At 46.7% G+C, this 13,980-nt stretch overlaps 1 protein-coding gene across 4 annotated transcripts in view; it reads right to left on the bottom strand.

The window, feature by feature from the left end:
* Positions 1 to 9,475, bottom strand: part of NDST2 (N-deacetylase and N-sulfotransferase 2) — a 134,568-nt gene extending 125,093 nt beyond the window's left edge. For all 4 annotated transcript variants that reach the window (XM_067000395.1, XM_048060001.2, XM_067000396.1 and 1 more), the window contains exon 1: positions 9,317 to 9,475. The gene's annotated coding sequence lies outside the window, so the exon portion shown is untranslated. The remainder of the gene's footprint in view (positions 1 to 9,316) is intronic.
* Positions 9,476 to 13,980: the final 4,505 nt, after the last annotated feature.

Below are 13,980 nucleotides of genomic sequence, written 5' to 3'. Positions count from 1 at the left end.
TCAGAGCGAGATTCAAATCAGTACTAACTAAAAGTCCACTTTCTTCTCATACTCCCCACTGATCTCTATTTCTGCAGTTTCAGTGCATCCAGCCTGGGAAAAGGAAGGAATGAGAAGTCTCCTTGTACTCACAGAATGGACTTCATCCACCGCAGTACCCAGTCCGTTCCCACAACTTCACATGAAACAAGGCATTTCTTGCTGCTTCTTTCTGTTCCTTCCAGTCAGGTGGAATTATGTTAGATGGCAAAATTTCACTAAAAATATTACCTAAAGATAATTGATTCTAGGGTATCTAAATTTGAGATTTGAGTGCTAGATTATACCCTCTTGTCTGTGCAGACATGGTCATTCCATTCACTTGGCTGTGAGCTCCTTTTTCTTATTCTGGCCATCGTGAGAGGTCTGACCTCTGCGCTCACAAGCCTTGCAGCCCCTTCCCCAGCTTCATCAGCGGTTTCACAGCTACACTGGAAGACAGCTATCATAAAAGGTCTTGACTGCAAGGGAGGATGAAACTTCGTACAGGCCCAGGAACAGTTTCTGTCATCCCAAGAGAGACACAACAGCAGAGGCTGTGTAACTCAAGTGCCAAAGGGTTGTGAAGACAGTACAGAAACAGAACTCTCAACGCTTGTCTAAAGCTTGATGCCATCAATTCTACCCTGGTAGAACAAGCACGGGGTTCCTACATCACCAGCCAATGAAGACCGAACAAGCTCTGCATGCCTACCAAATGCTTTTTCCAGATGAAGATGAAGCCTGATGACAGGGGAGAAAAAGAATCTTTCACTTGTGGTTTACACCCTACACTTACTATGAAGAGGTGTTTGTCTTAATTTTTTTTAACTTCATTCTTTTTAGAACTATTGAATATAGATGTAAGATGAAATGGTTTGCAGACACCCCCTTCAAGAAAAGCCTCAATTCCGGCACAGACACTGTATCAACTCCCACTGCTTTGTCTTGCAGCCTTGTCTCTGGCTGATCTTCACCCTTGTACAGGATGCATTTCAGGAAGATATAACTTCAGGAAGGGGAAGGGGCCTGAGCACACACAGTAATTTCAGTCCTCAAAGATCTGTTCAGAACAGTACCATGGGTCAGCCTGTCAGCGGCAGGGTGCTAGGAAAAGATGTTGAGGAAAACACAGAAACATCTCATTTTTAAGAAGGCATGAAAAGAAAAACTCCAAACCAAGAACCACTCTGCACAAACCTAACTAGTTTTCTGACACAACGTATCTGGTAAATCGCACAGGAATGTAAAGATAATGAAGCATTCATCATCAGAGAAGCTGAAAGGTCCTGGAGTACAATTCAAGAACCCGAGTGCAGAACCTGTGATGATGGGTCTGGTCTGTACCTTGATCAAAGTCACTGCTTCCCTCTTCCTCTGGCTCCATCTCCTCTAGAAACACCTACTGCTTTGATTTCTTCAATCTTCCTCCTCATAGGAAATCACTGATAAAATAAATTCACTGCCCAATTAAAAGTGGAAAAGAACAGGAAGTCATGAAGCTGTAGTTACTGGCTCACAGTCTGCTGGACACGCAGCTCGTCTGTTACGTTGCCTGTTTCTGACGTCCTTTTGGAGTTTATCACCACTGTTACATTATCACCAATGTTTAACCTAGATAAATTTGACATTTTAAAATTTTGCTGGACTTGCTGGACTGATGCAAAGAGAAGTAGTGTAAGACACCTCTTCAGATTACACCACATGAAATTATACTCTAAAGGTGATAATTTGGCACATATTTATTTAGGTGATTGCACCTCTCCTCTCCTCCAAAGAGAGCAGTCCTGACACCTCATCAACCCGAGACACTCTGCAGTGTGCCATCACAAAAACATTTGAGCCTGACTGGGTTTCCAACTGATGAACTGAAAAATAACCCCCCCCCCACGCACACACTTTATAGAACAATAACAAAGGAAAAAAGAAGGCTTGCTTTGTTTATTTTTTTTTTTACTTTTGTTTATTTTAAATTCCACATCAGTTTCCTGATCTTGCTTTCTGAGTGCTTGTGCCAATATTGAGAAGGGTCAGCATAGGATGGGATTGTTTTTCTCAGCAGTAGCATCAGCCTAAATGTAAACCAAGAGGAGTATGTTCAAAGGGCATCTTCACCCTCTTTGCATTTAGCAATGGGAAAAAGCTTCGAGGGACGTACAAGTATGGTGATTATAAAACAGCTCTACACCATGCAAAAGAATTACCTATTACAACCTCAGAAAAATTTTATACTTAATGCCAGCTGCAAGTAGGACAATTCCTGAGTACTAGCTCATCCTTAACCTGCCCACAAACACCACGCGAGACCTCCTAGCTCTGCCTGCTACCACAGGCACTGTACCATCACATGTGGTTAGTGAGGAATCTATCTAAAAGTAATGCTGGAAAGGCAAACACCATTATTTCATCTGAGGCAAAGCAAGTTTTCCTGCAGAAATCTCTGTCTTTATATGTACTCGGGCCATGGAAACCTCCCCTGTTCCCACGCTGTCACACGACACTAACCTATAGGTGCTAACACATCACAACACGTTTTTGTGGTAGCCTTGACTCAGGGAAGTAGATTTGTTCACACCACGCTTTGATACAAGTGGCCAGATCTGAAACAGGAACATAAAAGGATATGGATGAAAGCCTGCAGACAAAACTAAATCAGGAGGCAGTGACAGATCTCTGCTTATGAGGAAGATGATTATGACTCAGACAAAAGTAAAGCACATGCAGTTTGAGCTGAAGATTGCTGACTGAATCCAGAACATTTAAAGCTGAGGAAAAAAAAAAAAAAAGGAAATTAAAAGTAACAAATTAAATATGTGATTTGTAACTGAAATGGAGAAGGGAAGGCTTGATGTTTCAGAGGTGCTCTGGACAATATTTAGACATGGAGACTAGCAGTTTATGCCAGGCTTCGATGCTGAAATGAATCTGCCTCTTTGTAGCCTTTGGACTAGCCCACGACCCCATTTATGCTACTGAAAAGACAGATTCAATGTTGTGATTTCTTGTACCATTCTCCTGAAAGGGCTTTCAAAAGCTGATGAGACAGGGAGCTTCAGCAATCCTCACACAAGACCGTTCATTCAGTGCTGATCGATGCACTGCCTTCGTTAGTTTCTGCCTGCTCTTTTTGCATCTCCCAGCCTGCAATAACTGGAAGGGCAAGGGGTTCACCGGCAGTAGCATACTGCTGATTCCAGTTCCCTACATCCACAACTGACACAAGTGATGCCACTTCAAAGACATCACTATGCTTGGAACAGATGGACACGCAGATGATCCCCAGAAGAGAAGAACAAGCAAGACTTGGGCAATGACAGGTGGAAGAGGACAACGTTTTAAGGAGTCAGCCAAGACACCAGCCTTTTCTCCACTGAAAATTTCTGCCTTTTATCAGCTTGCACTGTGTTCCCAGTCTTACTGGGCTCCTCATTCACCTTGGGCCATCAAATATTAAGAGGTATTCAGCTTGCTGTGAAATTATTTTATGCCTCTCCAGCAGTGACCTAGAAATAATATGCCACCATTCTGGTCTGTTCCAAACCTGAACTCATCATTTGTTGATAAATAAAACTTCCAACAGTGCAAAACAGGGCAGGAGAGAAGCCTGCCTCTTTGCTGAAAAACATAGGACATTACAGGTCATTTTGACATTCAGCTGGCTCCCAGAGCCAAGTATAACCTCAACTGTTAGGATCCCGTATCGAACAAAGACCTACTCGTGACCTGGTGTGGTTTCTCTGGAACAGGCATGGCTGGCCAGGACCACAGTAAGGTCCTGGTTACCAGTTAGCGGGAGACCCTGACTGCTGAACAACTTAACTACAGAGCTAAGAGCAAAAAGGTGATCAACAGTTGCAGAGCACAGCATTTGCAAAAGCTTTCAGAATGAAGGGTGAGTGGCACAGAATCACTACCTCAGAAATAATACGCCCTCTCCCCCCCCAAAAAAGAAGAAAACTAAAGAAAAAGTGCTGTAAAGAAGATGGGTAAGAGAGCTGAGTTCAGAAGAGTCAAATTTATGTAAATCAATTATCAGTGAAGGTATTAAAAGTGCTGCACTGAAAGGAGCCCAGGATGAGAAGCGAGTTAGTGTCACTCTGGAAGGTACTCAGCTTATCTCCTGTTAGACGTCTGTCCTGCTGACATTTCCTACATCTGCACTAAGCATCCTCGGTCTCAATTATAGTCGGTGGAAAGTCAAAAAAAAGACTTCAGGAACGTGATCCATCTCCCCAAAGGTGGCCTTCTGCTTTAGGATGAAATGAGCTATGTCCTAACGCAAAAGGAACACACAGTGTCTAGCTCAGATGGGGACACTTCAGATGTAGACCTTTACGTACAGTCAGATGACTCTGCAACCCTCATCAGCCCTGAGATGATTAAATTAACTGCCCTAAAAGCCCTTTCTGACGTGAAATTTCCTGTGTGCTCAAAAGCATCAAGTCAGGCTGAGAGCTAATGCAAAGCTGTTTAGTAAGAAACTCGTAAGACAAAAATACACGTTTACAAAATCTTCTGGGGTTCTTCTACACTTTCTGAAGCAAATCTGCACTTTTTTGTTTTCTAAATTGATCTCTATTACTCGGAGATTATCACAGCTAGGACCTGTCATCCCACTATTTCCTTTAAAGAATTTATACCAAAATGACTGAAAATTTAAGAGTTAATATCTGAGGAAGAGCTCAAAAATCCACATGCAAACTCTGATTTTACTACAGAAGTACTGCCAAGCAAATTAGCATTAATTAGAGACAAGCTGAAAGACCAACAAAATATTCAGCTAATGGAATCATCTGGAACCGTAAGACTACATGACCAAAGAAAACAAAGCTGCTCCACCATGTAACCTAACGGTGCTGACATGCAGGCCTCCCAACAGGAACTGCTCAGAGGAAAGCCATCTTCTTGGGAAGTTTCTGGTGCAGAAACGAAGGATGTGTGAGACCAGGCAAACAGAGGAGGAAGACCAGATGGCAGACTAGAACTGCAAAAAAAAGAGATTAGGACAGAGGGATAAAATTGTCATCTCGCTGTTCCTCTTCCCTCCTTCCTTCTTGCATTATCTATGCCAACCTGGCTCCTAAGAGAATTGCTGGATACAGAGGACAACTGCATATCAATAAATAAAAGCAGCAGTGGTCCCCAGGCCCAGGGAGGGCTACGACCTGCTGGCATGTCGTTTATCACACGCGGTGTTATGTCCTACTCTCTCCACTCCTGGGGAAACCCTTCCTCCCTGAGGAGGTGCCCGCAAACCCTCGTCTCCTTGTATGTGCCCTTGCAGGGAGGTAGGGCAGGAAGAACAGCCTCTGCTGGCTCTTGCTTTGCAGGGAATGCCCCGTACAGCCTTTTCCACAAACGTAAACACTTCCAAAGGGAAAAAAAGGGAATTCAGAATAACAAGAACAATGCACTGCAGCCCAGGAAGAAAACAGATCAGACTGGTGCAGTACGGCTGTATTCTGGTCCCGCTCCCTCACTTCCACCCCGCACAAAGCACTGCCCCAGGCACTGGAGATGGTAACTGTGGGGTGACGCATGTGGCTTGGGACCAGCAGTAGGATCTGCCCACGCCCCATACACCAAGGAGAGGACAAAACATGTTTCTCCTTTCCACGTCCGGAAAGACAGCGTGCAGTATTTTAGGCTAATTTAAGGTATTAACATTTCAGCCTGAGAGCAGGCGCAAACACTCTTGGTATTTCGTGTTTGCAACCCCAGCAGGAAGGACAGCATCAGTTACACGCAGCTACAAACGCAGTTAAGAGACAGGTATTTCTGAACATCACCTCGGTGTTGTTAGCACATGTGCAAGTGCTGCGTGAAGCTGTTCTTATTTATTTTGTGCTATTCATTTTACTCAATGAAATCAAAAGCAGGCTGAGTCTATATAGAGCGACAGACCGTGACCATCCCTCTTCTTGTTTGGAGAGTTTGGGCTGCTTTAAAAAACAAGCAAACACCAATTCCCGCTTCTGTGAAAACGGATCTTGTGACCTTACCCAGTAAAAGCCACAAATATTTTGAGAAGGTCCAGGCTGCATTTCACAATCTTATCAGCCACCTCGCCTTTGCTGGGCGATCAGTTAGCTTACTAAAAATATTACAGCAAGCAATAACATGATGGAGGATAGATATCTTCCTGATGTAGAAATTAATTCATCACGCACATCTACAGGTTTCTACTACATTTTTAATAGGGCACATACGGATCCAGTCTAGCGATCTGTAGCACGTCCTTTCTGGATATTGGTCTATATTGAAAAAACGTCCCCAAACAGTAACTGCCAGGGGCCTGAGACCTTCAAATAGAAAGAACAGCTAGGGCTCTGATGTACGCACCTCCAGTCTGTCTTTCAGACGCAATTTAAGAGGCAGCGGTGCACAGCTCTGCTGGAGATTGCTGCTGGAGAGCAGGAGCAGCAATACAGAAGTACCTGAGCTGCTGCACCATGGCCTGGGAGCCGGGCTGGGGTGGCTCCAGCAGAGGCTCACGCTCCCTTCTGATGTCAGTGTAGTGGGAAAACCAGCAACACAAGGGCAGCAGGCACAGCTCACGGAAAACACAGCCTCTGAGATTTCCAGAGCCGAAATCAGTGCTGAGACCAGGCGTGTGCTGTGCCTGCAGACCGGGCTGGCACAGGCTAGGGGTGAAGTGCCTCAGCGCAGGCGTAATGAAAGGCAGAGCTTCACCTCTTCACGTTACATTCAATTAACCAAAGCGACCGCGCTCAGGAAAATCACAGCATGTTTTATAAAGGCAGCTAATGTTGCTCTGTGACTTCTAAAAATAAGCTCCCAGCACCAGGCTTCTGCCAGTTCTGAGCTGTTCAAAAGCCTGTCCTCGCAGACAGCAGCAGCAACTCAACTGTATTTACACTCAATCACCAAGACAGGAAAGACAGCTAGAAACGAAAAAATTGAACTCCAAGACCCTTGCATCGGCAGCACCTACGTAAAGGCTAGAGGAGTGGAGACAACAAGCGGGAGCATTCACCCCAATTATTGCCAGAAGTGGCGGCGGAAGCGGCGCTCGCGCCCAGTGGCACCGCCACAGACTGCGTGCGCTGCTGCTGCCGCATCGCTGCCTGGCACCCCAAACCGTGCTGCAGCTGCCTCTTGGGCTGGAAACGCGACGCGCTGCAAAGGCTGCTGACAGCCAGAGGCTCTTCCCTGGTCTATAAAATACCTCATAATGAATTTCATTGCAGGCTGGGGAGAAGGATTTGAGAAGAGAGAGAATTTAAACACAACCTTATGAGAGGTAAATGAGACCAATTAGAATAGATTTGCTGCGAGTGCTGAGGGATTTTGACCTGAGCTGTAATCAGGGACAGATACACATTCCTTTAAAAGAGGAAAATGAGTGAGAGATCATGCGTAAACAACTCTGCCAATTAAAATGAAACAGATTATCTTATCTATGCAGCTCTGCTCTGAGAACCACTGCATATTCCAGATACACCACAGAGAGATCAGAGAGAGAGGCAATTAAACTCCTCACACAGGGCACAGTAAGGAGGAGATCCACTGTGGTTCAGGCCACATCAGGGCCTCATCTGCATTTGGATATCCCCTCTCCCTCCATGTTTTTTTTTTTTTTTTTTAAAGGAACCATAGAAATGCTAATATAAAACCAAGCTCAGTCTTTTTATTTTTACCAGGTCATCGATGTAAGGTTAGGCACCATGACGCTAAAACGTGCATTACACAAAAACCATGCAGCAAGCAGCACCACCGCTGCAACTACTGGATACTGCCAAAAACACACGTTCTCCAGCATACGTGTTCCTGTACTGATAAATGCTCACAGGTATTACTCTAAATCTTAAAACAGCAATTCTCAGCTTTCTCTATACCATATCCCCATTTTGTTGCCCGGTGCCACAGAACTCCCTCCCCAGAGGGCAGCACTGGCCCAGTCCCTGGTCTGACACCAGGTTCGAGAGCCCAGAAGCAACATTGGTTTCTGTGACTAGAGCAAAAGCTCTGACAAGGACAAATGTGCCACTAGTTCTGCTCTGTGTCCCTGCTCTGCAGCTCGTTTACATTGCGTTCTGAAATTTCCAGTGATTCATAGGTCAAAATCATACAGATGGACAAAAAACCTTTATATAGGCTGAAAAAATATCAAAATAGAGGAAGGAGAGACACAACAGGAAAACATGTTAGAGAAGTAGCAGCAAAGAGAATAATACCATGGACTTAGGGAAAAAGAAAAACCTAAAGGGAAGAAATAAGAAGAAAATAATTTGGGGTGAGAAGGAAAAAATTTAAAAGAAAACAGTGAGTGTACTAAACAATAATGCTACGAGATACATCCACGTTCACAGCTGCTGACAGTGGAAAAGTTTTAGAATATTTTATGCTGGTTGCCATATTCTAGCAGGGAGTTTTTCCACTGGCTCAGAGAGGGCCTAGCGGAGTTCGGCTGCTTTTGGAACCAGCCGAGCTCTTAGCACGGCACAACCACTTCTGTGTGGCGTGAAGTACGGGCTAGTGAGATCTTCCAGGAGCTGGAACAGTAACCAAGGCAGTGGCACTGAGGAGCCTGGCGCAGAAATGCCACCCCAACCAAGCGCAGATCAAGCACCTTGGCTGTCCCTGAACTCCAGTCCTGGGGGCTCTGCTCCCGCTGGTGTGGAGGCACGGCCCCGAGCCATCTTGTGAGAATGCAGGGTACCAGCCTGACGAACAAGCACATGAGGCCGACGCTGTGCTTGTAAATACTTGCAGCTCTCAGGGTGTTTTCATACCAAGGTGTGCCGCCGTAGCAGCACTACCCGGGTTCTTCAGCCATCCAACACTTCCCAGCCCAGTTACTGCAGATAACCGAGTTGGCTGCACGTAACTTGAAAAACGCATCGGGTGCTTCCAGTTTACCTCAGGGCCACGCAACCCAGCGAGGCAGGCACGCACAGTTAACAACTCCGAACGCTTCCTCGGCGCGGTTTGTCACAAAGAAGCCCGGTGTGCCGCCGTGTGACTTGCGGCTGCATTCAGACGGGCGACGCGAGCCCGCCTCTAGTCCCGGCGACGGGCAGGCAGCTCGCTCGCCCTGGCGTGGGCAAACGGCGGCGCCCGGCGCTTCACCACCGCCGCGAGCGTGCCTCGGGCCCAGGGGCTGGGAGCCTGAGGGGAACGAGCCCTCACGGCCCGGCACCTCGCCCCGCGCCCCCCCCGGTGCCACCGCCGCCGCGAAGGCCCCTCGGGCCCCCACAGGTGGCTGCCGGCCCCCCGCCACCCCGCTCTCCCCCGCCGCCCTCCGAGGCCGGGCCGGCGCCGTCCTCCTCCTCACCTGCCGCAGGAGCCGCGCCGGGCGGGCTGCCGTCCCCCCGGCGCCGCGGGGAGCTCTCAGGCCGGCCGCGGCCCGCCGGCTCCCGGCCGCTGGGCGTCCCTCCGGCCGCTGGGGGAGCCGCCGCCGCGCTGCCCGGCCGCCATCTTCCGCGTGTGGGAGGAGCGCGGCGCCCCGCCCCGGCCGCGGGAGGAGGTGGGGGGGCAGGGCCGGGCCCGGTGGCAGGGGAGAGTCCGGAGGGAGCCGAGGCGGCTCCGAGAGCGGCCCGCAGGAGAGCAGGGGCACGGCTGGGGGCCGCGGAGCGCCGCCGCGTGGCCCTACCGGGGAGCTGAGGGAGGGCGGAAGGGGGCAGGGGCAGCTGCGGGTGTCTAGGCACAAGGGCAAAGCACAACCCCACCCGCAGGTGCAGGGGGCAGCACAGCGGCTGCACAGAGGGCGGATGAGGCAGCTGGGACCAGCACTGGAGGGGGCTGGAGCACCATCCCTATCGCGCGTACCTGCTGCCAACCCACCCAGGTGGACGGGAGCAGCCGGGTGAATTTGTGTTGAGTTAACCCCAACGCGTGGCGCAGGCCTTGCAGCAAGCCAGATACAAGTGCCGAGGCAGCGGCAGGAGTGGCAGGGGCAGGTGATGGCCCGTGCAGCTGAACAAGTAGTGGAAGAAGTAGCCCCAAAATACACCCCGCCCCCCCAAACTTCTCCTCCTTCCTCAAACCTCCAGAACAGCATTCGCTTGCCTTTCTTCTGGTTTCACCATGTTACAACATCTCCATCCGTTTGTCATCTTTTGGTTTTGTCCTGCGTCATGCACAGCCTCCTCTACTAACTTGCAAGACGTTTTAAATCTGTCTTGCAGGTCGTCTTCCCTGCACCAGCCTCCTCACGCTCCAACACATGCCAAGGACTCTGCTGTATTACTCCCTTTCCATCTTCCAGGCTATGCATTGCTCTGTGCTTGCTTAGCACAGAGCACGTGCCATTGCTGCTAACACTGCATATTTCTCTGAAACATCTTTCTCCTCCTGAAGATATAAACCAAAAACAAAAGTGCAAGCTTCCCTGCATATTCTGAAGAAGAAAAAAAAAAAGCTACATTGAATATTTCTAATTTACCCACTTTTACTGAAATTTTACTGGTTCAGGAAACCCATTTCTTTCAACAGGGAAGGTCAAAGCATAATGCTGTATAAAAGAAACATATTACTGCATGTCGAAACTCAAAGGTTAATGAAGTATTTCTAATGGGTTTGAGAGACTTATTTATATTGCACATGTATAGGAGATCAGGTGTTCAAACTTGCTGACAATTAAAATAACATCAGCATTAATACTACTTTGGGATGAACACAGGTGAAATCAGTTTATGACTCCTAAAAACATTTAGGCTATCTCAAACTTTGGGCCACTTACAGAGGAAAGACATGTTCTACTCATAAGCTGTTTGAAATCCATCTCTTTGGATTTATCATACTTTTCATTTCATTGCAAGAAAAATATGATAAATCCAAAGAGATGGATTTTCCAGTATAGAAAAATACAATAAAAATACAATGAATCCAAAGAGATGAATTTCAAACAACATAGGTGAGCAGAACATGTCCTTCTTACAACAGGTAACTTTTTTTTTTAGTTTAAAATAAACTTCTAAATATGTAAGACACAGCAAACTTGCAAATTGCTTTATAGAACGGCAGTTGCATTGCCCTGTCTACTAACACAGGCCATGAGACGTTCCAGTGCAAGTAAGGCTTCAGAAGCACAACCCCAACTCCTTTTTTCAGTCCCCTCTCTGTTGGTACGAACGCTGCACTTTTCCACAGAAACATGAAGTAGAAATAGGTCGTGACGAGAGAGTATTTCATCCCAACAAGAACTGGCCAAAGTCCCAACTCTGTCAACATACAGTGTTCAGGTGGATTATTTCTGTGAATAAAAGTCACCCTGCCCAGCCATTTATGGCTAATTATGATGAATAAAATTATGTAAATTGACACAGATAAGGGGAAGCAACCTTTCTCCTCTTCCCCTAGACCACTGTGCTTTAAATTACCCCTCCACAACACAAGGAAGTTTCAGATTGAGATTGTATTTTGACTTCATTTTTTGCATCCTTCCACTGTGGTCAGGTTGCCATAAAAAACACAAGCATGTGTCTTTCTGTTTTCTATCTAAGGCTTCTTAAGCATAGAGGAAATTGCTTCCTTATAATTTTTTGTGATACTACACACCAGTAAATTCCTGTTCCTAACCAGCAGGCAAGCAGGCAAGGCATTCCTGCAGGTGAGGAGTTCTCAGGCACTCAGTGTCTCAAGGGGAAGATTCATAACCCTCCACTCAAGCCTCTTTAAGTGCCCCCAATGACCACCTTTCCCAGCTCTAAAATAAATCCATTTCAACCCCAAATAAACAAGCATTCCAGGTGCATTGCTCTGCAGCCCTAAACCTTTCCAATTCTCAGGGAAAAAAAGAAAAAAAAGTCTGTGATGTGTAGCAGCAATACCACCCAGCTGCTGTGCATCACTCTTCATCAGTCTGTTTCATTAGTTTCTAAAGAGGTCAGCCTTGTTATCAGCATGTACAAAGGGAGAGAGTGAAGCACATAGCACACAAGTGGGTTGTCTGCAGTCACCCTGCAGAACTGTAACATAAACCAGAAACAGATCATGCCTTCTGATCGCTAGTGAAACACTCCATCCATTTGTCTACATTATCAGTTGTACATAAGGAAAAAGGTAATAGTTTTCATAATAAAATGGAAAGGATATGAACACTTGAGATCTAATGCTGTTCATGATTCTCCCCAGCTCTTGTACATACTACAGCATTAAAACATCCTGCCAAAATTTGTTCTGCTAACCCATCAAGTGACAGCAGACCAGTCCTGGTTTAAAGGGAAATCAGATTTGGGCACAAATAAAAGCTACCATTAATCCAGTCTCCCAGAGTATAATCAGCCCATGTGTACCAGCATGCACGTGCATATACTAGGAGAGAGAGGCGAACTTGGGAGACCACATTCAGCCACTTCTCTTATGTAGGAAGATGGCAAATGCCATCCAACAGAATGAACAAATTGTAACTAGACAGGCATACTGGAAAGTAAGTCTGTGAAAAAGTTGCAGCTTCAGATCTAATATTAGAGGTATTGAGCTGCAGATCAATGCCATTCCCAATCCCTGCTGCCAGCGAAGACAAAAGAAAACAAGACAAGAGACCTTTCTAGAGAAAATTTATCAAATTTACACATTTCTCAGAGCTCCTGTCCAAGACAGACTAACAGAGCAATTGTGAGTGGTGAAGGCACATAAAGAGCAACTTAAACCAACATCATCTTTTTTCAATTAATGTACTTAAATCTCACAAACACACACATGAACCCTCTGAAAGGCCCCATATATATAGTTCATAAATATTCTTGACATAAGAATTAGCCTGCCTATTGTACTTTCTGTAGCAGCATTTAAATAATTCTGGTTAAATGCGCTGGTTAAAAGAGCTACAACGAACACAGATGACTAGCACTAACTTTATGGGCATCTTTTCCTCATGAATATTGGATCGTACTGCCACATTTCTTCCAAGACCATTAAGGTACGGTTAGCTGCTTCAGCAGAGAGCTTACCAGCTGAATGACGCTGCCTTGAATGCCAGAAGTGGTAGCAGCAGCTCTCTTTGCTGCTGCAATAGCAGGAGCTATCTGCTGGCCATGAACAGATCAACTGAATCAGGCTGTAAAACCCTTACTTTCTCCCTTTAAACTACGGACAATTTTCCTGCTGTTTCATCAGGCGGGAAAAGCAATCGCCTCCTCAAGCAGCACCGACACCTACTTACTAGGGAGCCGCAGGGACAAAGCACACCGAGCTCTCCTCCTGTGACAGGCCAAGCCACCCCTACCCACTGGGCACAGCCAGCGGGGCCAGGCCCAAGCGCAGGCCAGGGAGTGGCACAACCGCACCACAGGCTGGGGAGCAGGAAGGGGTGGCTGTGGCATGGGCCTGCATGCCACTGACAGCCACAGGGCAGTTCTTCGCAGATAGCAGCCGCCCTTTTGTGAGCGGCCTGAGAGGTGTGAGACTGGAAGTGAAAGGAAAATGCACGAGAGGAAAGAAATGAAAGCCTGCCAACAGGTGAAACACAGCCAAACCACAGCCTTCTGGTTTGCAAAGCCATCACGCTGCTAGAGCAGGCAGCTCTGCACGCACTGCTGGACAGATCTGTGCCTCTGCAGGAGCGTCCCCGGCCCATCTAGAACATGAAATAAACACACCAGCTAGCAGACCTAGTGGCTGCCCAACAGCTTGAGTTCAGCACATTTACATCAGGCAAACCTAAAAGCAAGACAGTTTCTTCCACAAAAAAGCTGAAATACTGGTAAAGAAAAAAGACACCAAGCAAGGAGGTAACAGCATAACTAGGCTAGACCACCAGGAACAGAACCAACTATTTTCACAGGTTCTGCTATCCCTTTGTTTTTTATTAATGCCAGTATTTTTTTCCTTTCCATTAATGATACCACTTACCTTTTTCTTTTTAAGAATGTGGCTCTTTTTAATCACATGATATACTGAAATATAAAATAGTTTTGTGGAATGATTTATGTCCCAGAAGTGCCAATTACACATCGTCCCATGGTTTAAATGAAAAGTGTGACACTCAAAACCGTG

This window comes from Anser cygnoides, chromosome 7 (genome assembly GCF_040182565.1).
Source record: "Anser cygnoides isolate HZ-2024a breed goose chromosome 7, Taihu_goose_T2T_genome, whole genome shotgun sequence".
In the NCBI taxonomy this organism is placed as follows: domain Eukaryota; kingdom Metazoa; phylum Chordata; class Aves; order Anseriformes; family Anatidae; genus Anser; species Anser cygnoides.
This window is presented reverse-complemented; position numbering and strand designations above follow the sequence as displayed.